Raw genomic sequence first — 26909 nt, forward strand, 5'->3', positions numbered from 1 at the left:
TTAGAAACTGCTCAATCTGCAGAACCTTGCAATAATTAAGAAACATGGGGGAGGGGGGAGGCCAAAATAAAGTTTTTGACATGTTCTTGTCGTTTTCTTTTGTATTTTTTACACATGTATTTTATGTGCAAAAGAACTTCTTTTGTGCATGTAAAACAATTGTATGTGTGTTAATTCCTAGGTGTATGCATGTACAAGTGATTTGTGCCAAAAATTGCTTAGGCACCCATAAATGCACATCCCTATCAAGGAAAAAAAAACAACAAGGCAATATTCCAAGAAATCCAGCTAGCTCTATTAGTTAAAATGAAAAAGTCTTGGCTTTAAAATACTGGGTTTCTTTTTACTTTTTTTTTCTCAGTTCCGAGCAATTAGTTTCTTCCCAGGCCAAGTTCTGAGCACTGTGAAAAAGATAAAGAACTCTCCACAAAACTGATCAAAACCAGAAACCCACTTTCAAGGGATCAGCATAGAGTTATTTAGGCTAATAATATGTAATTAGGATAAAGCTGGTAGGAAAAAAAAAAGAGCAGAAAGACAAGCCTGTTTATAACAGTCGAACGTGTTTTCATTTTTAGTCTTTTACTGAAAGGTAAATTTAAAAGAAGAAAACAGGGGGTCCTTTTTTAAGTCGCAGAGAATGGAAGGAAGAGAAAAAAAAAAAAGCAATCTCTTTCTTCTGCAAAGGCTAAACTTGGTGCTTTGAGGCAGCAATTACAAATGTAGCTCTGGATGGGGAGGAGGAGGGAGAGATGAAGGTCTACTTTTATTCCGGTTTAAATAAAATGCAAACTCAACCTTCTGTGGTCACTCTCTCCACTCCGAGGAAGGAGTGTGAATTTTAAAATGCAGATGCCACATTTCAGTGCAGAGGACTCCTTAGCACTTTTATCAGGATCTTGAGCCGAATCTTTTTATCTCCCGTAAGGACGGGAGTCGGCCAGAGGAAATTGCCCTCAATAGACCTGCAATAAATCGTCTTTCAGTGGGGCTGTTGTGCTTCTGTGCGTCCTACTGTGAAGGTCCCAGGGGTCCATTGGGATTACAAGGAGTGGTGAGCAGTAACACAAGCGGCCACCAATAAGGACGCGCTCCCCTCTACCTTCCCTCTGGCTCCGCCCCCTTTGTAGCCTCTTTATAGCTGTCCCTTTCCCAAACTCTCAGGTTACTTTGCAGCCAGTCCGGGTCCTTTTCTCTGCCTCCAGGGCAGCCCCGGCGCTGGGATTGGGCGGCCGCCTGGACAACCCAGCCCGGCTGCTGTGCTGAGCGCTTCAAGACTGGGGGTTTTCAACAGATGGTTGGGGTTAGCGTGTGTCATCATCACTTTCGAGTGGGGATTTAGAAGAGCAAAGCCGGCCTGCCCTGCACAGCTGTGTGGTCTTTCTCCCCCCCAAGTGTGCCCGACTTGGACTGGAAGAGCCTTTTGAGCTTTGAGAAAGAGATTCTTTTTGCTCAGGTAGAGTGAAACAGGCATCCGATGCTTTTTCCTTTTTCTCTAGTGCTTTGAAATGGAATGCTGGGAACAGGACACTTGTCAAAAGCAGTTGCCGCTGTTGTCTTATCAATGCTGCTATTGTGTGTATGATAGATAACAGGGAGCGTAGCTTGCTGCCTGGCTGTTTTGAGGTAACTAACACTTGCGAATGCGGATAGGGGCAGAGAATCAGAAAATCACGTTTGAAACGGTGTGACTCTTGTTCTTTCTCATGTCCTGTACTCCTCTGGTGATAAAACCTCTGGGAAGCAGCTCAGATGGTCGCAATCACACCACTTCTGCTGACTGAAAGAAATGTTTCATTTAAGAAGAAAAAGAAAGAGAAGGGCATATTCTGAGTCTAGTTTTCAATGGTCGCTTTAAACGGATCGGTGTGGTTTATGTGCTCCTTCTTGACTCATTGAGGTGCAAAGCAGGCTGTTTTGAAAGTATACTCAATACTCAGCTTGAGTTTGGGGGGCATTTTCAGAGAGAGGGCTGGGCCTCCTTTGAATGAATGAGATAGGTCCAGATTAAAAATAATAATAATAAAGGAGCTGCAATAAAACCTCCTCCAGTATACGTTCCTGCAGAGAGGGTTTGTTACACTTAGTAATAGAAATAAATCAAAACATAGAAAAAGACGATACCTTTTTTTATTGGACTAACAATACATTTTTTGATTAGTTTTCGAAGGTAACCTTATTTTCTTTTCTATGTTTTGACTTATTTCTATTCACTGCCTTTAAAAGTGGACTAACACTGCTATCGCACCACATTACTCAAAATGCATTTGTGAAAGTCTGCAAAGGTAAAAATGAATCAAACCCTCCTTTCCCTTCATCCATCGCACATGCATGATGGATGAAGAATTTTTTGTAGATTTTATAATCTGACAATACCTAATAATATATGATTCATTAGAAATATCCCTGTTGTATCATCTACATGAATATTTTCCACTGTCTATGTAACAATGAACTATTTTAACTGAATATAAATTATAAACCATTGAAAACTGGTATTCTGTCTTAAATGGAATTACTTAGGGGTGTAATTATCAATGTGGCTACTGTTAATGTTATTTTATCACAGTTCCCATTCAATGCAGTGAGAACTAGTTACTAATAACTGGGGTTAACAGTAAAATAACACGTCTTAGTGGTAGCCCATGTTGATAATTTCCCCTCTTATACATACCCCAGGGTAAGGTTATGTGTGTGTATCTCAGTTGTCAAAGTTGAGGGATGTGATATTTTTTTTTCACAGGTATGGAGACTAAATAATTCATGTGTACCACAAAAAAAAAAAATCCTTCTTACCGGCCAACAAATCTCCTCACTGTGGTATACATAGTTCCAATAGAGATGTTAAGATATTGTAAACTTTTTCTGCAGCTGAAGGGTATCTAGAGGCAACCAGCCTAAGGGCTCCTTTTACAAAGCCATGGTAGTGATTACCACACACCCAATGCGGTGAAGCCCATAGAAATTGAAGGGGCTTTGTCACATTCGGTGTGCTGCTAATAGCTAGTGTAACTTTGTAAAAGAAGCCCCAAGTCTGGTACATTAGCCATGTCTTGCCCACGGAACTGTTTTGGTTTCACATCAACCTGTCCCCCCACACTTGCTATCCACTGCCTCATGATCCTTGTTTTCAATGAAGTCCAGTAAATATTAGGGAACAGATTTTCAGCTAAACCAGGGGTGGGCAACCACAGTCTTCAAGGGCCACAATCCAGTCGGGTTTTCAAGATTTCCACAAAATTATGCAGATTTGCACAAAGAATATGCATGAGATTGATTTGCATGTTCTGTTTGTATTGTATACAAACAGATCTCATGTATTTTCATTGTGGAAATCTTGAAAACCCAATTGAGTTGTGGCCTTCAAGGACAGTTCTCCACTTCTGATCTAAACCCTGAAATTAACACCAGCAAAGGGCCAAAATAATGCTGTTCTATTCTTCATATTTTATAAAGTGTAATGTACAAAAAATATCCTTGGGGTTTATTTACAATTCACCCTCTAACATAAGCGGATTAAGAAGATTGCTATCAGAAAATATGAAAGCTGAGGGATGAGGGTGGCCTCTCATGGGGGAACCTGAATAAGGAGGCAGAGTGCGATCTGAAAATAATAGCACAGCAGCACCCTAATTGGGAAGCCAGGTTTTCCATGACATGGGCCAGACAATCCGTTAGAATCTCTGCTTTAATGTATTACTCATTTAAAAGTAATTTGCATGCAAGCTTTGTGCAAAGGTGTTATATTCTGATTAGAACTCATGAATAATCTATTAAAACTACTGCTACTAATCACTTCTGTTAGCCCTACTAGACTTAGGTAGCAGTAGCACAGTGGCCTAGTGGTTAGGGTGGTAGACTTTGGTCCTGGGGAACTGAGGAGCTGAGTTCGATTCCCGGCACAGGCAGCTCCTTGTGACTCTGGGCAAGTCACTTAACCCTCCATTGCCTGCCGCATTGAGCCTGCCATGAGTGGGAAAGCGCGGGGTACAAATGTAACAAAAAAATATATATATGTAGGCGACAGTCCCTGCTCCACAGAGCTTACAATCTATTTCAGACAGACAAACAGGACAAATAAAGGAACTGTTAAGAAAATTCTCTGTCCCACCCTGGGAAAAATGGAGGAGGAGATGTTAATCCAGTGCTTCCCAAACCTGGTCCTGCCAGTCAAATTTTCAGGATATTCATAGTGAGTATGCATGAAACATATTTGCATGCACTCCCTCCACTGCATGCAAATCTCTTTCATGAATAATCATTGTGGATAGCCTGAAAACCTGAATGGCTGGGGGGGGGGGGGGGGGTCTCCCGAGACCAGTTTTAGGAAGCACTGTGTTAATCACTACTGCCATTAGGCAGTCCATTTACTTTACAAAATGTAATCTTCCCAGCTGGTAAACTGATTGAACAACATAATACTAATGTGGTCTGGAAAAACCCTTACCGCAGACCACATTAAAATGTATTTAAATGTTTGTTAATGCAATCATTTACTATCTAGCAGCCATGCTTTAAAAAAAGAAGTTTTCCCATGCATTGTAGCGTTGCATCATACCTTTATGCTATGAGTCTATCTTGTTGGGCAGACTGGATGGACCATATGGGTCTTTATCTGCCATCATCTACTATGTTCTGCTGGAAGAATGTGCACCATGTCTAGGGCAGTGTGGAAGGGTTGGTTAAGAGAAGCAGTTGTCAACAGACAGCCCTTCTCTTCCTCCAACCCAACCACCCTGCCCCAGATTGCTTCCCAACCCAGCCCCCCTCTCACTTCCCCCAGATTAAAAAAAAGTTTCCCAGGTGGTCAAATGCCCTGGTGGTCTAGTGTGCTGGTTCACCTGAGCAGCATTTATCAAAGCTGGGGCAAAAGGAAGCACACAAGAACTGGTTAGCACTTTGGGTGCTAGATTTGCATATCTGCACTTCCTCCCTGTATAAACGGAACTCATTAATATACTAATGACTGAGCCAAGGTAAGTTTTTTGTTTGGGGGCTGAGGGGTAGGAAGCCGCGGTGGTGGTGATAGGCATAGACAGGCAAGAGATCTTCACTCCATTTCAAATGGTGCTACTTTTGTCACTAAAATTTTAGTTTAGATCCAAGATTTTGGTAGGAGAAAGCAGCCAGTGTCAAGGACAATGTCCTGTCTAGTGACACAGCCAGAGTGAAGCATACCTAAAACAGTCTGCTCCCCATACTCTTTCCCATTCTGGTTATCTCCCCTTACGCAGTCTTTCCCCTAGTTTGTTTCTCCCAACATATCCCCCCCCCCCCCCCCAGCTCTCTTTTTGAGGAATACACACAAAAATACAAAGTTTGATGTAATCCCTCTGAGAACAGGAAAATACCTACTGGTCTATTTATAAAGTGATTTAACTGGTGGCTCCTGTCAGGTTAAATCGCTTGTGCGAGGTTGACTACTGATATTCAGTGGCACTTAACTGGTTAATGCCACTGAGTATCACTACAGACTGCTAAACTGAGAGCTGGCTATTTTGTGGGCAGTTCAGGAGTGGGGGGTCGGCATTTATGTGGTTGTACGTTATTCAGCACTTAACCTCCTAAGTTAAGCGGCCAAATCGGAACACGTTAAACGCAGTCCTGTCTTTATGCAGTGCCACTTAGGCGGTTTAGTGCGAAATATTGCATTTAACCACATAAGAGATAGCTGGCACACAAATGTGGATATTTAATGCCAGTGCCCAGATATGGTCTGGCATTGTATATCGGGCATAAATCCGGTGGCAGCTAAAAAAAAAAAAAAACCTCACAACCACTGACTGAATATATATACACCCTAGTGTACCTGAATGTAACTCGCCTTGAGCTACTACTGAAAAGATGAGAGAAATCCAAATCCCACTTGCTTAACTCCATCAGGGTCAAGCTCCACTTGCCTCTCCCACTATCTTGTCTCTCTGCTGCCATCCTCTCTAAATCTATTTTTCCCTCAAGATGGTTCAGACATCACTGGAAGCTTCATGCCAGTGCAGCTTCTGGAACAGCTGTTCTGTATTCTGCCTTTAATGAGTAGCAGCTACTCAGTACCCAAACAACTCCTGCACCAGCATATGGCAAAAAAAACAGATCAGGATCGAGGCTGGAGTGGGCTTCGATGGCAATTCCAGCACTTGGGAAGCAGAATCAGGACCGGGCAGACTTCTATGGTCTGTGCTTCAAAATTGGCAGAGAGACAACAGATTAAGTATACCAGTGTTTAATTTATGAAGAAGTGAAACCTGCGCAGAGTGCCAGATTCCACTCTGCCCACCTTGTTGGGCTGTCTGAATGGACAGTGCAGGTCTCTTTCTGCCAACATTTACTGTGTTACTATTCTCACAGACTCGGATAATAGCCCAGAACTTCAAGCATTGCATGACCCAAACTCAGAACCATGTATTATGAGAAGAAACCAGAACAGTAGTCCTGAAGGCAGTTGGAAGCTTCCAGAGATGAAGGAAAGAGCATATAGGGAAGGACAGGCAGAGAGTGGCACTTAAGGTTGATTGGGGATCCCACTGGCTCCAGGGCCTTACAGTGAAGAAAAGTGGCCTAGGCATACATGAGTCTCGGCCTCCGAACAAAAATATCTCCAGGATACACCACAAATAAAAGGATATCTTGATAAACCAGGCAGAGTGCCCCTAGAATTGCTTACAGACTTTCCCCGGGATTCTATATATCAAGCCGAGATTTCCGCACAGAAATCAAAGCATATTCCATATCAATATTCATAAGCTAATTGGTTAAGATAATCGGTATTGATAACTGGATGTTAACAACTAAATATCAGTACTAATTGGCATTAGAATTTACGTAGAGAACTGTAAGCGTATTCTGTAATGTGCTGCATTTAAATTCTAAGTCTTGGGAATGGAATGGGTGGGTCATGGGCATTTCTAAAATCTATGTGCCTTGCTGGCCATGCATATTTTAGGTGTCAGGATTTACACCAAGTTTTACTTGGCATAGTTGCAAACTACATTTAGTTGCATGGAGCAGTTCTTCGTGTATTCTATATACTGTGTGGAATTTAGGCTTATTCTGTAAAGTATACCTAAATTAAGGCATACTTTATAGAATACGCTTAGGTGAATTTCATTTCAGCAAAGATTTCTTTTTAGGAGTGATATGTAGAATCTAGTCCTTTAGCTGCAGTGTGGGTCTGTGGAATGTTGTATCTAGGAAGCTCAGGTTACTCTCTTGACAGCTGTAAAAACTGTCCTGAACTTGGAGGGTGTTTCTCCATACTGTTAAAAATATATATTTTTTTCTTTTTGGGGGGGGGGGGGGGGCTGAAACTGTTCACATAAAACTTTATTCTTTTGTCAGTACATAATACAAAAAATGGTAGTTGAGCTGAGATCAAAAAGGTAGCGCAATGCCTACCTTAAAGTGCTCCTGAAAGGCTTAAATACACCATTGCTCATCACACTGCAATTCTTAACATCTCGTACACATTTGTGTCGTTGGTCTCGGGAGGAAGGCACCTACCAAAATGAATGCTTGTTGTTTCTCCCTTTTACAGAAAGTTGCATCAAACAGGAAACAAATATTCATGGCAGAACATTGTCTCAAGAATGTGCGAACAAAAATCACAGTGGTCACTTAGTCCCCAGCCTGCTGGGAGGAAACCATGGGGGTGTCGTTGTGCAGTTTTATGACTTTCCAGCAACTTAATGTTTTTTTGAGACTTTCAATATGAAAGCAATTTGGAACCTAATGCATGCATCTTGGTGCACTTCTGCCTGGGATTTTAGTTGTTTGATTGCTGTACCATGAATGTTTGCAGAGAGTAATCAAGGTGGCTTTGATTATGCAGTGTATTTAATCCATATATGATTGTATTGTGATGCATATAGCTTTTCATGCTACCTGAACTCAATGGAAGCTTCCAAATGGGTGTGAGAGGGATGTTTGGCAGTTCTATTTCTCACCATTATTGCTCACTTCGGACCAGACATACAGTATTAAATACAGCTCTTCCCTCTGGGGCCCATGCAGTAAGCTGTGCTACCATTTAGTGCAGTGGTTTCCTCTTGATTTTCTTACTGCAATCTTACTCCTGATGCAGAAAGAAAGATTAGCGTGGGAATATCGGTGTAAAACTACTGTGCTAAACGGTAGCACGTTAGGCATGCAAAATGCATACAAATCACTACATAAAGTATTCCAGGTGTAGAAAATTGGCCTTGGACTGGTGTAAAGATGCAGTGCAGGTGCAAAGGAGTCATCTGAAATAAAATGTGCATTTCACCTCAGGTGATCCAACAGTCCTCTTGCCCCCTGCTCCTTGCCCCACCTTCTATTCTGAGGATTACTTGGGCTATAAGTAGCCCCTTGCATGCCCTCTCCTGACCCCACAAAAATAATCTGGGATCCCAATTGACCCCTGATACCTCCCCCCAATCCCACCTCCATAGCTGGAAAGCAAGAGCAAAGAAATGAAGTATTTATGTGCACAAAAGATGAGTGAGACCTGAAAATGTTCTGCCATCATTTTCTGTTTCTATGTAAAATAAAGCCTAAACAAACCTTAAACACTTTGACCTTTGTCTTCTCATGTCCATTCACCAATGTCCTAATTCTTTCCAGTAATGAATACATTTCAGCTTGGTGAGTTGTCAAGTCTGTTGACTGGACCTGGAGTACAAAATTTTAAAAATAAGTAAATTCTGCATTGTGCATGGACTGTTCTCAAGCAATGAGTTAGAAGATGACTGAAAATGGGGCTTTTGGGTCTGGCTGTCACCAAGCAGTGAATTTTGGCCAAGGAATTGGTTTTGGCTGGAACCAAAACCATAGCCCTGCCCCATTGCTGCTGCTCCTGCAAGCCCAACCCTTACCCATCCCTCTGGCAAAAAAAAAAAAATCCTCCTGGGCTGCCCACCATGTCTGCCGTCGCACGTAGGCCCTTCCCAGGCCCACCTTCTAAAAACCCTGGTGGTCTAGTGGTCTCTTCAGAGTAGGAATACTCCCAAGTCACTCCTGCTCCCACCTGCGCCATAGTGAATGTGGTAGCTGCAGGAGGTCGCGGCCAATAATTTGAGAGAGAAAATGGCTTGAGCAGGTGTGACTAGGGATTGCTCCTGCCCATGCTAGTTAAAATCCCAAAATGGTAGCCATGACCGCCCATGGCAATCTCGCAGGCTGCCACAGGAAGTTCTGGCCACCATTTTCACTACAGAGGGAGAGGGAGCGGGAGCAGGAGTGACTCTGGATCATTCCTGCTCTGAAGAGGCCACTAGACCACCAGGACTCTTAGAAGGTAGGCCTGGGAAGGGCCTATGGGTGAAGTGTGAGGGGAGGGTGGAGTTGGTGTGAGGACTGTTTGTCAAAGAGGCTGGCCTGGGCTTGCGGAAGCCCAGACTGGGGAGGGGGGGTGGAGGCAGGGAGCTTCAGTATCAGATGCAAATGCACTGGCATTTTCAACCAAAACCCAAACTCGGTTTCAGTCAACCTCAACAATGGGTAAGCTGGAGGATGTTGCATAATCTGTCTCTTTGCCATAGTCATCGGTCTATATATCTAGTTGGGATATCTCCATTTTTGCCCACAGGTGGGTTTATCAATAGGCAGAGTAAGCAAGTGCCTATGAGCAGCCACTATGGGCCACCATGGTGTGGCAGCCACTGGCTTCAGCATTATCAGCTGTGGCACCTCCCTATCTTGTGCATAAATAAGTTGCTGATTTTGATCTTAAATACTAATTAAGTTGTCAAGATATTTTGTATTCTAAAATCTAGAGGGACTCAATATACACATGATGATCTGAGTCTTCCTTCTGATTTGTGGGCTGGTGCAGAAAGCTATGTTGAAGATAGGAGGTTTGTGTTGGGATGTAGACCTGACAACTTTTTTTTTTAATGTCACCCTGTCAAAGCGTGAGCCAATCACCACTCACACATTTTGCAATAAGAAGTAATGTGAATGCTCATTCATTACTACATTACAGCAGTATATTTTTCATTAATTTTGTGGTAGAAGATACGCACTCCGTCATGGGTGTGTGGCTTTACGGCATGGTTTTCTGCATCAGCTGCTTGCTCTGTCTGAGTCCTGAGTTTGTCTTGAATATTTTCCCGGTCCTCTTATATCCTGCTTTTATCCTAATTGCTTTTTTGTCCTAATTGCTTTTATACTTTTTTAGCCAATGTTGGCCCCATTTGTCATCCCCTTACTTCTAATTCATCTGCTTTCCTTGCCTTTTGGAACTCTAGAATAACCTTCCTTTTACATGAGCTCTGCATACATTAAACGCAATCACCACATTTGGACTCTCCATTTCACAATGAGTTCATAATGGTCCCAGTAATACTGGGGTCAATATTCATGTGCTCGGCTATCCACAGATATTCATTGTCATTTAACTGGTTATGCCTCTAAATATCAGCACTAACCGCTAAACTGGAAACTGGCTAGATTGTGAGTGATCCGGGGCAGAGTCAGCACTTACGTGGTTGTGCCAATACTCAGCACTTAACTGCCCAAGTTAACCAGGAAAATTGGACTGCATAAAACAGTCCTATTTTGATCCAATTCCACCGAGACGATTAAATGCTGAATATCACACAAGAGATAGCCGGCCACATATAAACCTGGATATTCAGTGCCCGGTGCCCGGACATGGACCAGCACTGAATATCCAGGCATGATGCCAGAAGTGGCACAAAAGTGCCGAATGTCGTGGGCTAAATCACACAATCATGATTTATTCCATTCATTGATGGTCTTTAATCTTGAATGAAATAGTGTGGGGAAAATCGAATACCTCTGTAGATACTAAACCTATCGACAGGAACTCTTTTATTAAGATATGAAAGTATGCATTCTAGACATACTAAAACCAGTTTGTCGTTTTTACGGTATCGTCAGATTTGCGATACCGTGGATGGATTTAACGGGCTTGGTGATACATTTCTGAAAAGGGGATACCCTCGGAAGGTGGTAAAAGCTGCCTACAAATTGGTATTATATATTAACAGTGATAAGCTATTTCAGCCTTGCCTGAAAAGAAGAATCTGGAGTTATTAATTGCATTGTGAAATATATTGGACTTCCCCCAGAACTCTGCAAAGTATTAAAAACATTGGGGTGTTTTATTTGTTCATGATCAATTTGCTGCATCAAGATGTAAGGTATCCTTTTCTAGGAAAAAGAACTTGGCAGATATTTTATGCAAATCTGATATTTGGACCGAGAGAGAATCCATGGGGTGGACATTAAAAAAAATGTTATTGCTGTTTAATTTTTGCTGTCACCAAGGAAGGTTCTACCTTTGTGGATGTCAAGAATATTACTGTTCATATTACCTGTTGTACATCGAAGAATGTGATTTATATTATTAAATGTCCATTTGACTTGCTATACGTGGGAGAGACTTCTCGAAGCCTCAAGACCAGAATGACTGAACATAAATCTTGTGTCCAGAATAATAAATTGGAAGCTCCAGTAGTTAAGCATTGTGTGCAATATAAGCATAAGCTTGAAGATTTATGTAAGGTGATCAGTCAGGTTGGTTCAACTATACAGGGTGGTATTTTCTAGAAATGGTTATATCATTGGGAACAATGTTGGGTATACCATTTGAATACAGTGTCTCCACATGGACTAAATAAGGCTGTGAAATGGCAAGCTTTTTGCAAATCTCTTTGGAGCCTGTTTCTTTAAGCAATACTGGAGTTCTGATTGGTTGATCAGTTTTGGCATTCTTCTTCAGCCGGGAAGCCATCTTACATTTGTAAGAAAGTTCCTTCTCCTGATGCAGCATTGCCTGTGAGGAGAGAGGTGGTGGCATACCCAAGACGGGATTGAACACATTGGATTTTGATGCTAGGTGGACATCCATGGAAGTTACCCATCAGATGTATCTGATGATTGGGGGGATTTGGAGAGCACCATCCCATAAAGCTAAGTGACTATTCCACTGTGTTCCAGGCTTTGGGTTTTTGAGTAGTGGATAACATTTTTTCGGAATTGTTTTTTGTAAAATATGAGGTTTGACGTAAATTGGACCCTTTTTGTGATTAACTGAGGGGTTTTGTGAAACGGTGATTTTTCTCCCCATTATGTTGTAGAGTCTCTCCTGATTGTGCTGGAGAATTGTTTTCACTGTTTGGGTTTCCCCTCGGTTATTAAAACCTGTGATAAACTCATTGCATTGGGATGACAGCTGTGGCTATAGCGGTCCCTGAGGTTTGAGGTTTCCTTTTTTAAAGAATTATAGGTTTTTGCTTTCTTACCTTACACTTTACTATATGTGTGTTTAGATTTTTGAGTTTGCATCCTCTGATTTTTGTATATTTTTGAAATAGTGTGGTTGTCATATTAGTCAACTTGAATTTTATTTCTGGGTCTTAAACTTGGAACCTAAGGATGGTATTTTGTACAAATATGAAATAAGGAGAAGAGGATGCTCATTTGAAGGAAAAAAAAGAAAACAATAGCAAATGTGTTCTGCCAGTTTTTGGTCAAGTGTCTACAGTCAGGAAAGCTCCATTTAGCGAGAAACTCTGGTTTCATAAAATAATTGAATAAGGGGCTCATGAGAGCTCCAAAAGCCCCAGCAACACATCGCCAAATTGCAACCCAGAGAGCAGCTCATGGGCCTTATTCACTAAAGAATGTTTCTGTAGTAGAGCAACTCGGAATATTAAGCAAAAAAAAACCCCAAAAACCTGAGATACTTGTAACAGTTATCAATGTCTTTGCTAACCCTTTAACAGTTTGACCTCAACTGCTCTGAGCACTATTCCTGATCCGTCTGATGAGATGGACAGATGGAAGGCCACCCAGCATGGCTTGTGTTTTTATTCCTTCCAGACCACATAGACGTGGAGGGGCATAATCGAAAGGGACGCCCAAGTTTTGTTGAGGATGTCTCACAAAACATCCCGGTGGAGGGGCGGGGAAACCCGTATTAGCGAAACAAGATGAATGTCCAACTTTCATTTTGATAATACGGTCGGGGACGCCCAAATCTTGAAATTTAGGTTGTCCTTAGAGATGGTCGTCCCTAGACTTGGTCGTTTCTGATTTTCGGTGATAATGGAAATCAAGGATGCCCATCTCAGAAACGATTGAATGCAAGCCCTTTGGTCATGGGCGGAGCCAGCATTCGTAGTGCACTGGTCCCCCTGACATGCCAGGACAGCAACCAGGCACCCTAGGGGGCACTGCAGTAGACTTCATAAATTGCTCCCAACCCCCCCCCCCCCCCAAAAAAAAAAAAAAACACACTACCCCCCCAACTGTACACCACTACCATAGCCCTTACGGGTGAAGGGGGGCACCTAGATGTGGGTACAGTGGGCTTGTGGTGGGTTTTGGAGGGCTCACATTTACGACCACAAGTGTAACAGGTAGGGAGAGATGGGCCTGGGTCCGCCTGCCTGAAGTGCACTGCACCCACTAAAACTGCTCCAGGTACCTGCATACTGCTGTGATGGACCTGAGTATGACATTTGAGGCTGGCAAAAAATATTTTGGAAAGATTTTTTTTTAGGGTGGGAGGGGGTTAGTGACCACTGGGTGAGTAAGGGGAGGTCAGCCCCGATTCTCTCCGGTGGTCAGTTCGGGCAACTTTTTGTGCCTTGGTCATAAGAAAAACAGGACCAGGTAAAGTCGTCCAAGTGCTCGTCAGGGACGCCCTTTTTTTTCCATTATGGGTCGAGGACATCCATGTGTTAGGCACGCCCAAATCCTGCCTTCGCTACACCTCTGACAAGCCCCCATGAACTTTGGGCATCCCTGCGACAGAAAGCAGTTGGGGACGCCCAAAATCGGCTTTTGATTATACCAATTTGGGCGACCCTGTGAGAAGGACGCCCATCTTCTGATTTGTGTCGAAAGATGGGCGTCCTTCTCTTTCAAAAATGAGCCTGATAGTGGACACAATAGTCCAACTAACATAATTCAGATAATTTTTGTAGCTGCTGATATGAGATTGAATTAGTATTCACTGTATCGGAACAGTGAGCAAATCTAGGGAGCCGGGAATTGAAAACAGCAGAAATGTCAAAATATAAAAATGCTCTACGTAAGACTAGTAACCTAGTCAATTTATTCTTTTATCTTTGTATCGATTAAAGGTCAATATTCTTAGATGCACATATGCCTTATCCAAAGCTAGCCTACTTACGTTTGGTTGCTGTGAGTTCAAACTGCAGGTTCAACTGAGTCTGGGATTCTGCTCAGATGAGAATAGTATAACTGAACACTTCATCTTCCATGTTACTGATGGGTTTCTTGAGATAAGCAGCACATTGGAAACTTGGAACCAAAGTTTGTGTCACTATCAAAACCATCTGCATTTGTCTGTGGAAACACAGTACTCAACAAGCAAAGACCATCATTATGCCCGGTTTTCTTATCTGGTTAATACAGACCCATATCCAAGGATAGAAACAGGGAGAGTGACTTAAGAGGTTGTCTAACTTGTGTGGCAGGAATACTCCATATGTTAAAAAACGGTTCTAAAAGTTCTCGGTCGTGCATATGTGCAGACTTAGCCCCCAGGAATGCCTCACAGGCCAGTTACATTTATGCATAAACACAATGTAGGCACATAAATTTAGGCACATACAGGCTCAGGTTGCATATATTTGATAAACCACTTAGGGAAAACTATCAAAGTGAAGTACAGTCAATACGTAAAAGCAAAACCAATTGTCTGAAAGGAACTCCAACCATCAAAAGAAAAGCAAAGAAAAAGAAATAAAAACATTGAGTTACTGTATCTCCAGGTCCCAGTACCTAATTTCAGTCAAACTGCCAGGGCCATAATATACCCAAAACACAAGACTAAGAATCCATATGGAAGGCTTCTCAAAAAAAGTTTTCATTCATTTTTTGAAAAATATCAGATTCCAAGCATAAAAAAATCGGCATCCGGTTCCAGAACACAGGACCTACCACACTAAACATAGAATTTCAGAAATGGAACCAAGGAAACTTGGTAAGGAGATGGCACCACCAGCTGGTACTGCTGTGCCAATTGAAGAAATCAAGGAGGCATATACCCCAGGCAGTTTGAAAAAAGGGAATCATCTTTTTAAAATGATCTCCACAGTATTATAATAGCCCAATTTTTGTATAGGTCAGGGATGTTCAAGTTGAGACAATTCAAAATTTGCACTGTATTTTTACAAAAGGTTATCAGAATGTGAAATCCTTTGTAAACAATATAAAGTGCATTTTGTGGCACATACAGTGGGAGCAGACATTTTGACAAAACAAATGTCAAAAAAGAGCGGCATCACTTCAGGGCTTTGTTTGTTCAATTAGTGGTAGCTTCAAGTGTAAATAGCAGATTTTGTTACCTGCAGGTGGATGTGCCAGATTTTCTTAAATTGCATGTGTAAGGGAAGCCAATTAACAAGTCAAGCTCTGAACATCAATTTTTGGCATTTGAGGGGTTTCCAGTGCCAGAGAGGTAAGCCTAATTCTCCCCTCAACCTCTCCTTCCAAACTAAACCCCAAATGAGATGTTAGCCCACAGCTACATATGAGTCAAAGCAAGTGTAAATGCCGACGTGAAAAGACCATTTAAATTGACTCAGCATTTGGACCCTGAAAAGAAGTTTCACAAGGGCAGCTGCTGCACAAAAACCATCCACTCCTGGACAGTCCCATTGAGAATCTTCTATGGAGAAGCCTTCAGCTTTTAGGTGACCTTCACGTATCTAGGTTCACAGCGCAGCCACTCCTTGAACATCTGTAGGAGCCTGAGCACAGGCTGCTTGCATCAACTCCAACGAAAGCGCTGATGAAGCCCAAGTAGGCCAGCACACATTCTCCTTCACATTCAAGTAAGGAGGCACTTGGACTCAATCCCTGTGGAAAAACATCAGCACAGTGCTCACACTTCTTTGACAGAGCCATCCAGTGCTGTGGAGGATTTTATCAGCGCAGACCACCCTATCAATGCCATCATTCATGTGGATTTCTCATGCCTTTTTAATAGTAGTTCAAGCTGTTTTTTCAGGTGGATATATATCTATATATACAATTTTTCTGACTCGCAATAAATGTACTGATGACAAGACAGAAGAACACAAAGCTTCACAGTCTTAAAAGCACACAAAACACAGTGAAGATGACTTGGAAAAAATAAATGATGATGTAGCAGTAATCCACAGCTTTATTAATTAACAGAAGTCTAGCAATACAGAGCCTACATTTGCTTGACAGCAGTTCCTTGGAGACTTCTGCATTGTGCGGTGTTGGCAAGATACGTACTGACAACTCCTGAGGCAGCCGAGATTGGCCGAAACGACTTGCGTCGAGTTTCAAATAGTAATTAATAAAGCTGTGGATTACTGCTACATCATTTTTTATTTTTTCAAGTAATCTTCGCTGTGCTTTGTGTGTCACAATAAATGTGACATTTACCCCAATGCAGGTACTGCGATGCCAAAACACATTGAGCTGTTGTAATAAGTTGTTGAAGTCTGCATGTATACATCTGAAACCATCTTTTATTTTTGAAAGACCTTTTTAATAAATGCTTGAGCCTTTTTGAGCACCCTACTGCACCTTTTTGTTGTTGTTGCTCTCCACAGTATAAAGTCCTGCCATTTCTGAGATTTAAAAGTTCAGCTACCATGCTCTTCATTAGTAGTGGAAGCAGTGATGCAGAAATGTTTCTAGTACTCGCTCCTCGGAAAGAATTCTAGATTTGAAAGTGTTCCAAGGGACTGTGCTGTCTGTGAGGATAGCTGCTCACCAACTCTATACGGTACAGTACATTCATACCATCTTTCACATGGTGCGTATCATCTCGCCTGCTCTTCTGCACAAGTTCAAGAGAAGCTAGCTTCCATACTAACAGAGGCTGATCAATGTAGTACACATCTGATTTAAGAATGTTTATGACATCTTTGAAACCTTCTGTGCTTCAGCTTAATGACGAGCATGGTTGTGCACTTCAGACTTGTGTAAGGACGTCCACACTGAATTAGAAGGTGCTCCTTGTATTGGACTTAATCTTTCTTTTTTTTTTTTTTCTTTAACTCTCTCTTCAAAGATCATCATTATTAAAGACCATTACTTCACTCTTCTGCATCTCTGTTAATGCCTCCATATTGACCACCTCAGGCATTTGCACTTCATTAAACTAGTACTGGCTTGGCTATTACCACAGGAGACTGTTTCTCAGCTGGCTTAATGTATGATAGTTACTAAAGCTAGGCATAGAGAGAGGGCTCATCCTAAACAGCCTGAGTGGAGAAGTAGCCTAGTGGTTAGTACAGTGGCTTGAAAATCTAGGGATGTGGGTTTGAGTCCCACTATAGCTCCTTGTGACTCTGGGCAAGTCACCTAACCCTCCATTGCCCAGGTACAAAATAAATACCTGTATATAACATGTAAACGGATTTCGTTGTAACCACAGAAAGGCAGCATATCAAATCCCATCCCCTTTTCCATCCTTTTGACCATACTCCACAGTCTCTTCAAAACATTCATCCTGCCCTACCTGTGGAAGGTAGAGTTCAGTTATTCCTAAGGCTTTTCAGAAAATCACCACAGACACATTACTACTTTCCATTGAGAGCTGCTTCTGATTTACCAGCTGTCCCCAGACCACCTTCTGCTAGGGGCCAAACCTTCATCCAGCCGCCTCACCATGGAGTATGTTTACTAAGGTGTGTTAAGAGTTTTTTAGCGTGCCTGTGCATTTAAGGCGCTGGGATTTACACCTGATTTCAGCTCATGCCCAAAGTCGAACACAGATCCTGATTCTACCCGCTATTCTATATATAGGGTGCCAACCCCCCGGAATGCCCATTATAGAATACCATTCAGCACTGAATTTTGAGCACTATTCATTGAATCCAGTTTATAGCACTCAAGTTTCAAGTTTTATTAACAAGTTTTCTATCCCACCTATCAAACATGTGTCTAGGCGGCTTACGATATAGATAGAGAAAAACAAGAAAGAGAAGCGAGAAAAAAGAAAACAAAAACAGGATTTAACAAACCATCAACAATAGGAGCAGTGAATGAGCTACAATATTGACAGGAAAGGGGGGGGGGGGAAGAAATATCATCTAGTACCCGACTTCTTCAGCCTCAACAGTATGCATACACTATCAGTGCACACTCTTGCACAAGAATAGACACTTTCACAATAGTGTGCATGCTTTCAGAAGAATGCGTGCTATTATGACAGGAAAAAATTTCAGGTGTTTTTCTTTTTTTCAGGGCAATAGACATGAAATGATATGGAAAATTCAAATCCTCAGCTCCCTCCCAGTGTTTCAAATGAATGCACATCCCTTCTTGTAACAGATGTTTTCTGTAGACAGCAGAGTTAAGACGCACAATTTCTCCCACCTTCCTGAGAACTGTTGCACTGTTTTGAGCTTTGGACCCAACTGAGGAATGAGATGTCGATGCACACAGGGAGGGTCACATATGCTCAAAAGAAGCGATATGGGACACTTATGAAATAAGAATTATATAAGTTTGTTGATGGGTTGATTTTTCCAAGAGCTGTGATTGGTGAACAGCGAATGAGGACATATATGAATCCAATCTTGGACTTGGCATATACATGTTCGAGTGGACTTTGTGAGTCATCATACCTACACCAATTTCAGGATTATTATGTAGTTGATATGAACATGAACTAATAAGGAGAAACGATAACGCTATTACTAGAGACAACAATGGCAGTGATTTTACATTTATCCTATGTTTGGTGGGGTTTAGGGGTATAAGAGTATGTGATTGATTTAACATTGTTCATAGCGGCTTGGTACAACCCTGAGATTGATTAATGAGTGTATAGTTGAATAACTATTTGAAAGAAATCTGGATAAGTGGATGAACAGATAGGTGAGAATATGTGTTGAGTGAGTAAGGAATACACGTTTGATAGTTCTAGTCATAGTTGTGTTGATTAAGTATAAGCTCATTTATGTTTGACCATAATTAAAACCCACTCTATGCAGGTCATACCAGGCTTCTCGGAAATGCAGTGTAACTATCAGACTTATTTTCGAAAGTGATCGCTGGCGATCTTCCGACCTAAATCGGGAGATGGCCGATGATCTCGCAAAAGCGGCAAAATTGGTATAATTGAAAGCGGCGTTTTTGACACCATCGCCGCTTTCCCGTCGCCACGCCGGCGAAAGTTCAAGGGGGTGTGTCGGCGGCAAAGCGAAGGCGGGGCATGGGCGTGGCTACCAGATGGCCAGCTTTTGCGGATAATGGGAAAAAAGAAAAGCGGCATTCATCAGTATTTCGCCGGGTTTACTTGGTCCTTTTATTTTCACGACCAAGCCTCAAAAAGGTGCCCCAATTGACCAGATGACCACCGGAGGGAATGGTGGATGACCTCCCCATACTCCCCCAGTGGTCACCAACCCCCTCCCACACTAAAATATTTAAAATAAAACACTTTTTTGCCAGCCTGTATGCCAGCCTCAAATGTAATACCCAGCTCCCTGACAGCAGTATGCAAGTCCCTGGAGCAGTTTTTAATGGGTGCAGTGCACTTCAGGCAGGCAGACCTAGATCCATCCCCCCCCCCCCTACCTATTACACATGTGGTGGTAAGTGTTGAGCCCTCCAAACCCCCACAAATCCACTGTACTCACATGTAGGTGCCCCCCTTCACCCATAAGGGCTATGGTAATGGCTTAGAGTTGTGGGGAGTGGGTTTGGGGGGGATTTGGGGGGCTCAGCACCTGGGAGCTATTTGTGTATTTTTTGAACATTTTTAGAAGTGCCCGGTAGGTGTCCTGGCATATCAGGGGGACTAGTGCACTACAAATGCTGGCTCCTCCCATGACCAAATGCCTTGGATTTCGCTGGGTTTGAGATGGCCGGCAGTTTTTTCCATTATCGCTGATAAACAAAACTGGCGATCTCAAACCCGGCGAACTCTGGCATTTGGCGGGCTAAACCGTATTATCGAAAAAAAAAAGATAGCCAGCCATCTTTTTCGAAAATACGGTTCCGGCCAGCTGTTGCACCGCCGCCAAAATAGATCGCCGGCGACTTTCGATTATGCCCCTCCAAGCCACTACTATTTGCGTTTGTAACTGCTGCTTTGTGCAGGTCATTACACTGCCTTCATGGAAAAGTAGCACATCGCCTTAGAGTCTTCTCAAAAAGATGGTTAATAAATCCCTCCCTCACATACCCCCCCCCCAAAAAAAAAAAAGTTCAATGCAGCAGCTAAGCTGTAACTATCAATCTATGCAGGTTACTGCAGTGTTCCTTGCTCATCCTGGTTATATGATCCAATACTTTAATACGAACAGCTGAGCTCCCAGACCATACTGAGACTTCTCAGCACATACATTGCTATCCAGCAGTCCTTGTGATATCCCCTCTGTGGAGACTTTCATGTCCAGCTTGCCTTGTGTATTTGAACCAGGAATTTTTTCTCAGTGTCAGATGCCCTGTTCAATCTCAGACACTAAAGTCAATCCATCTAAAGACTTTGAGATTTACCACCTTAATGAGAGCATGAAGGGTAGAGAGATGTTTCAGGTGGTAGATCTAGAAAGATCAGAGTACTGTATTGCTTGGCAAATGGAAGGAAAATGATATTTTCCTTTTTTGGTTAAATTTAAAGTATAATTCTTTAACCCCATTTGTCATGATGGTGACTGTTTCCTTGTCTGTGCTCACCTCACCCTCTGGTGGCCTGAACCGGTGGCTGCTATGGAGTGTCACACGTTCCAGACTTCAGCCCAGTCCAGTCTGGATCTTCCAGGCTGCCAGACTTGCTTTTCTTGTTTGTGCCTGAACAGCACCCATAGCTGCCTTGTGATTCGTGCAGTAAACTTCAGCTGCTGATGGGCTTTATTAACTACCTAGAAACTTCTGTGTTTGCCTTTGCATCGTCTAAGGTCCCTGGTATGTTGGTGTGCTCTGTGCACTTCTGCCTAGTCCAATTTCTAGTCTGAGTTCCTTGTCTGGTTCTAGTTAGTTTGTGTGTAGTTTAGCTTTGGTTTTATTGCTTAGTTTCTAGTCTTATTTCTGGTCTGTATTCCTTGTCTAGTTCTTGGTTGTCAGTGTTTCTTTCTTAGTGGCTGCTTGGCAGCATTCAGTCCTTGTTCTTGAGCCTGTCTGCTTTCTTCCTAGTGTGGTATTGTTTGTCTGAGAGTCCTAGTCTAGTATTCTGCCTAGCCTCCCTTGTGTATTCTAGACCCTGTGTGTATCCTGTTGGTATCCAGTCCCTGCCCTGTCCTGTAAGTCCTGCCGGCCGCCTGTACCCAGGGGCTCAACTCCTGGGGAACGGCGGTCAAGCGCAGGTGAAGTCTAATTGTTCCTGCTCTGCCTGTTCCAGCTTGTTTGCCTCAGCTGCAACTCCAGTCCGGGGTTCCAGTCCTGTTCTGCCTTGTCTCTGGTTTGGGGGTGGTTTTGCCTGCCACTGCCGCTCCACGGCAGTGATCCAAGGGCTCACAAACCCAGTGTTTCCATGAGAAGCCTAACACCATTTGAACCCCCCCCCCCCATCAACCCAATTCAACCCAGTTGTACTAATCTTTCTTGTTTCTGCACCTGCAACCCCAGTTTGTCCCAGGTGTAAATGGTAATGTGGAAATTTTACCAAGGTGTGTGTGTGTATATGTGTGTATGCAATATATCTATATATTCATATTCCAATATATAATCAAAACACACATACTTATGGTTTATTTATATTCCACTTAAACCTGAGGTGAGTTATAAATGTGATGCCGATTTTTAAAGGGTTCCAAGCGTGATCCTTGAAATTGCAGACTTGTAAGCCTGACATCAGTGCCAGGCAAAATAGTGGAAACTATTATAAAGAATAAAATTATGGAACTCAAAGATAAACATGGCTTAATTGGACAGAGTCAGCATGAATTTAGCCATGGGAAGTCTTGCCTCACCAATTTGCTTCATTTCTTTGAAGGCGTGAATAAACATGTGGCTAAAGGTGTACCAGTTGATGTAGTATATCTAGATTTTCAGAAAGCTTTTGACAAAATTCCTCCTGAGAAAATCAATGATGGGATTGGAGGCAATGTTCTGTTGGGGATTAGGAATTGGTTATTGTACAGAAAACAGAGGGTAGGGTCAAATGGCCATTTCTCTCAATGGAGGAGGGTGAGTAGTGGAGTGCCTCAGGGATCTGTACTGGGACCAGTGCTACTTAACATATTTATAAATGATCTGGAAATCGGAATAACAAGTGGGGTGATTAAGGGGTACTTTTACTAAGCTGCAGGAAAAAGGGCCCTGCGGTAGCAGCAAGGGCTGTTTTCCCCACATGCCAGGGCCCTTTTTACCGCAGTGGATAAAACCCCCCTAAAATAATGGCCATGCGGTACCGCGTGATCATGCAGAGGGGAGCACTTTCTGCTACCCATTGAAGTGGTGGTAAGGGTTCCCGCATTAACCTGATAGCACACAGCAATGCCTGATTAGCGCCAGGTTTGCAACATGCTATAAAATAAAATAAAAAAATTTCCAGCACGCAGGAAATGGCACACACTCCAGGCAGAACAACTGTCGGCAGTCGCGTTTGGCCGACGGTAGTTTCAGGTTAGCATGCAGTAAGCCTGTGTTGGGTTTACCAATGCTTTGTAAAAGGATCCCTAAATTTGCAGATGAGACAAAACTATTCAAGTTTCTTAAAACACATGTGGTCTGTGAAAAACTGCAGGAAGACCTTAAATTGGAAGACTGGTCATCCAAATAGCAGATGAAATTTAATGTATAATGTAGATAAATGCAAAGTGATTCACATTGGGAAGAATAATCTAAATCAGTTACCTGATGCTAGGGGTCAGCACCCAAGAAAAAAATCTAGGTGCTGTTGTAGACAATGTTATTAGGAAAGGGATGGTAAATAAGACCAAGAATATTATAATGTCTCTATCGCTCCATGGTGTGACCTCACTTTGAGTATTATGTTCAGTTTTGGTCACCATATCTCAGCTGTATAGCGGATTTTAAGGCTCAAAGAAGAGCAACCAAAATGATAAAAGGGATGGAACTCCTCTCGTATGAGGAAAAACTAGAGGTTAGGGCTCTTTAGCTTGTAAAAGAGACAGCTGAGGGGAATTATGACTGAGATCTACAAAATCCTGAGCGGGTCCTTTTTACCAAGCTGCAGGAAAAAGGGCCCTATGGTAGTGGTGGGGGCTGTTTTTCTTGTGCACCAGGGCCCTTTTTACTGCAGTGGGTAACCCCCCCCCCCCCCCCAAAAAAAAAATGGCCTCTTGTTAATATAACTCTTACCGCATGCCCATGCGGCAGGGAGCACTTACCGCCACCCACAATAAAGGCTTCTGCCGTAACCGTCAGCAACCAGACAGCACGCAGCGATGCCTGATTACTGCCGGGTAACTGACGTGCTAACCATTTCCGAGGTTTTTATTTTTTAACTGGAAATGGTATGCGCTCAACCCAGAACTACCACCAGTGGCCGTGGAATAGTGTGCAGTAAGCCCATGTTGGACTTACCGCTACTTCGTAAAAGGACCCCTGAGTGCTGTAGAATGAGTAGAAGTGAATCCAACTTTTTTACTCCTTTAAAAAAGTACAAAGACTAGGGAACACTCAATGAAGTTGCATGGAAAGACTTTAAAAACGAATAGGAGGAAATATGTTTTCACTCAACATACAGTTAAGATCTGGAACTCTTTGCCGGAGGATGTGGTAACATCAGTTAGCATATCTGGGCTTAAAGGTTTGGACAAGTTCCTGGAAGAAAAGTCCATAGTCTGCTATTGAAACAGACATGGGGAAGCCTCTACTTACCCTGGGATTGGTAGCATGGATTGGTGTCACTATTAGGGTTTCTGCCAGGTACCTGTGAACTGGGCTAGATAGACCACTGATCTGACCCAGTATGGCTATTCTTATGTTCTAAACATAACATACATAATAAAAAAAGAAAACATAATCAAAGGTATTGAATAAATAATATTAAAACACAACATGTGACAAATATGAAAATCATGAAGGGAATTTTAACTGATACTATATTCTTGAGTCTACACCAATCCAGCATCCTGTCTTCATTGTTCTACAACTTCATTTCCAGTTAAAAAAAAAAATTGTCCAGTATACTTTGAGGCTTTATATACTCCCTATAGCACCTTTTTCCTGACTTCATCTCAGATCTGCATTCGTAGATTACTAGGTCTCCTCTTATAAGGTTTAATGTATATACCACATTTTAGTAGCCCAGGGATGAAAGTGGATATCTCAACTCTCCTTCACTACAGTCTTCCTTAAATTTGAGCACTGGATATAATCTTGCTAACGCTTTTTCACAATAAAATTGAACCCACATCCCAGATCCAGGTGGAATACAACTTTTGAACAATTTGCCTAGGTTACAAGTGCAAGTAGGGGCCTATTTAGGGCCTATTTTATGAAATACTGGCACAAAAGCAGCTGAAATAGAAGCTACGTTGAGGTCATAATCGTTTATACCAGCTTGGAAGAAGGCATAAATGTCCACATAAAATAGGTTGCATGTGATTTATTCAATAAGAGGCCCTGCACTAGCAGCAGAGCGTGCTTTTTCTGATTGCCGAGACCCCCTCTTACTGCAGAGGGTAAAAAGGCCCCCAAAAAAGAAATGGCCATGCAGTAAGAGTTGCCACATGGCCATTTTGGGGTGGGGGGGGGGGGGGGAGCACTTGCCTCCACCCATTGAGGTGGCAGGGGCTCCCGCACTAACTTGGCAGTAAAAATATGGACATTTCTGTAGTTCTGGAAATGGTGCATGCTGGGGTGGAATTATCGCTGGGCTGCTGTGGTAGCCCAGCAATAGTTTTGGATTGGCACGCGGAAAGCCTATTGCTGCATGCCAACCCTTTAGTAAAAGGACCCTAGGACTGTATGTCCAAGATAGAGGCAGAGGTTTGTGATGCAGAAAACAAAGAGTTGGATATGGATACTTTAGGAACATCAAAAGTATGGTAATGCTCACTTTAAGAAATAGACGCAGTGTTGCTGTGCTTCCTTGTCTCAAGCACATGTATAATAGTAAACTCTGATGGTAGTTGTCACTTACAAAGAATTGCAATAGCCTTGATCCATGTTATGAAAAATGCAATGTCTTGATGACACCAGGTAGCCTGACAGTGAAAATTAACTCCGGTCACATAAAAGAACACACGCTCTTGTCATCATGTAGACTTTTACATGATGCCCTTATAAAATTACCCCATGCTGTAGGCAGTGCACCTCACCAAGTATGTGTGACTTAAAAAGAACACAGTACAGGGTTGTAAAGTAGGTACAAATGTTCTGTAACTTGTGTAACAGTCTTGAGGCCCTTTTACTACTGCACGGTAGGCCTACCACGTGCTAAAAGAGCACTACTGTGTATCGTGCAGAGGCATCCCCGTGGTAGTGTTCTGCTTAGTGCACAGTAATCCCGTGCTGGAAAATATTTCTTTCCTGCACGTGAGGTGTGTCTGGGGACGGAGAGTAAGTGTGCTTGCGCTAATCGGGTAGAACAACATTACCACACGCCACCTGATTAGCGTGGGAGCTCTCGCTGCCTCCTAAATAGGTGGTGGTAAGGGATCCTGATGGTATGAGATTGAAGGGGGGCAGACTCAAAAAAGATGTCAGGAAGTATTTTTTCACGGAGAGGGTGGTGGATGCTTGGAATGCCCTCCCGCAGGAGGTGGTGGAGATGAAAACGGTAACGGAATTCAAACATGCGTGGGATATGCATAAAGGAATCCTGAGCAGTAGGAATGGATCCTCAGAAGCTTAGCCGAAATTGGGTGGCGGAGCAGGTGGGGGAAGAGAGGTTGGTGGTTGGGAGGCGAGGATAGTGGAGGGCAGACTTATACGGTCTGTGCCAGAGCCGGTGATGGGAGGCGGCACTGGTGGTTGGGAGGCGGGAAATACTGCTGGGCAGACTTGTACGGTCTGTGCCCTGAAAAAGGCTGGTACAAATCAAGGTAAGGTATACACATACGAGTTTATCTTGTTGGGCAGACTGGATGGACCATGCAGGTTTTTTTTCTGCCGTCATCTACTATGTTACTATGTAATGGCCACATGCTAATGGGGGAAATTTATTGTGTGTGGCCATTATTTAAAAAAACAAACAAACAAACAAACAAACAAACCCTGAACGCAGCCATTTGACTGCCATGCTAAGTAACTTCAGCGCACTGGAAACCCACGCACTGACGGCAGTGCCAGCCACTTTTTAGCATGGTTTAGTAAAAAGGCCCCTAGGTGACTATACTGGCTGAGCTCCAGGGCTACGTACCCTAGTAACAAGTCTATAGCTTGCAAGCCATGGGCGGACATTGCTAAACCCTAGACAAAAAAAACCAGAGGAAATGATTTTCAGACACATTTTTTAAGAACTGTTAATAATTGCCTTGTAGGGATGCTAATGTTCTCATCCTGTCTTCAAATAGTACAAAGTAGTCAAGAGGTTTGCAGTCAGTCGGTTTCATGTGGTCAGGAAGTGAATTGGATTTTAGATCCCTGTCAGAGTAGGCATATGCAAGAACTTGTTTTATTGCCTTCTTAACATGAAGAGAGCCGTCACTTTTTTTTTTAGATGAAATTTAACCTAGCCATAATATTACTGCACACAGTCTATTGAAATTTCACAGCAGTAATTAAGTTTTAATGTGAGGGGGGTCTACTTTTAATCCTCTGTGGATTGGAGGGGGGGGGGTTGTTTTGTTTTTAATAAATGCAGGCAGCAAAACGGTGCACCTTTCTGTTATACTAGAAAAGCTGGAGAAATTAGCCTGCCCTGTTCCTATGTAATGCTTTGAAATCTGTTGGGGGGGGGGGGGGGTTAAAACATTTTAAGTAACATGGTTTAGTCTCTGATAATGTTTTGGTAAAGGTACATTTTTCTGGCTGTTGCATGAAAAGTGGATTTTCCATGGTCAACACAAATATGTTGTAAGGAA

General features: G+C 42.7%; 1 protein-coding gene across 3 annotated transcripts in view; it reads left to right on the forward strand.

Annotated features, from left to right (window-relative positions):
* The first annotated feature begins 1194 nt into the window (after nt 1-1194).
* The window catches only part of SULF1 (sulfatase 1), a 317465-nt gene continuing 291750 nt past the window's right edge, over nt 1195-26909 (forward strand). For all 3 annotated transcript variants that reach the window (XM_030215333.1, XM_030215349.1, XM_030215358.1), the window contains exon 1: nt 1195-1456. The gene's annotated coding sequence lies outside the window, so the exon portion shown is untranslated. The remainder of the gene's footprint in view (nt 1457-26909) is intronic.

The sequence above is a fragment of the Microcaecilia unicolor genome, chromosome 1, assembly GCF_901765095.1.
Source record: "Microcaecilia unicolor chromosome 1, aMicUni1.1, whole genome shotgun sequence".
NCBI lineage: Eukaryota > Metazoa > Chordata > Amphibia > Gymnophiona > Siphonopidae > Microcaecilia > Microcaecilia unicolor.